Source organism: Myotis davidii, unplaced genomic scaffold (assembly GCF_000327345.1).
Source record: "Myotis davidii unplaced genomic scaffold, ASM32734v1 scaffold1323, whole genome shotgun sequence".
Classification (NCBI taxonomy): domain Eukaryota; kingdom Metazoa; phylum Chordata; class Mammalia; order Chiroptera; family Vespertilionidae; genus Myotis; species Myotis davidii.
In genome coordinates, this window is record NW_006294585.1 from 644,380 (window position 1) to 645,649 (window position 1,270).

A 1,270-nucleotide genomic window follows, 5' to 3' on the forward strand; every position below is an offset into this window, starting at 1 on the left:
GGTAAAAGTTGGTGGTCTAGTATCATCTTTTTGTTTGTCTATCTGGTTTTCCCAACACCATTTATTGAAGAGATTGTCTTGACTCCATTGTATGCTTTTCCCTCCTTTGTCAAATATTAATTGAGCATAATGGCTAGGGTCGATTTCTGGGTTCTCTATTCTATTCCACGATCTATACGTCTGTTCTTGTGCCAGTACCAGGCAGTTTTGAAAACAGTGGCTTTGTAATACAGCTTGATATCTGAAAAAAACCAAACAACTGGGGCAGTATGTTGTGTTGGATAAAACACAATAATGCTTTTGAACCTTTATAAAACCAGAACCCCTGTTCAACCTCAAGGTCATGTTTCTATCATAGATCCTTCACAAAAGGCAATTTCAACGCTGTCCAAACCTTTTACTTACATTTTCTGAAAATTATAGAGTGGATTGAAAACAGTGCAGAGTTAGATTAATTAAAATCCCCCCTCCCACTCATTTTCCTAACAACTCTCTCTGCCCCGAATCCCACTGAGCCTGGTTGGGTGCTTCTGCCTCCACAAAGCTTTTCTCTATTCTAGCTCCTTTCTTTCTTCTTCTTTTAAAAAAGATATTTTTATTTATTTTAAAGAGGAAGGGAGAAAGAGATGGAAACATCAGTGATGAGAAAGAATCATTGATTCGTTGCTTCCTGCATGCCCCACACTGGGGATTGAGCCTGCAACTTGGGCATGTGTCCTGAGCGGGAATCACACCATGACCTCCTGGTTCATAGGTCAACACTCAAACCCTGAGCCATGCTGGCCGGGCTACTCCCTCCTTTTTTGCTGGACTAGGGTTGAGGGTCAGGGACACTGAACACTTCTACACATGCTTGTCTTCCTACCTAGATAAAATGCTACTGTCATGTCTGACACAGTAAACAATAAGTGACATCGTGAAATTGTAGAAAATGAATAAAGCAGAGGAGAAAACAAGAGTATCATCCGACCCCCTCCAAATGTTCCTGTTAAGGTTTTGATATATGTATTTCTAAGTTTTCTTCATGTGTAGACATATTTTTTACATTTCTAAGATAAGAAAGCAGGATCATACTGTTTAACATTTTTTTTTTAAATTCTGAAGTACGTTTTAACTCCTAAAGTTTTTGTCTGGTTGGTTTGTTTTTTATGATTGCTGTCATTTTACTTTTATAACTTTTTCCTAGTTTAGTGAACTAATAAGTGTTTGTGTTAGACTCATAGCCCCAAATTCTCACTATTGAACTAGTTTAGGAACTAATTAGCAATTA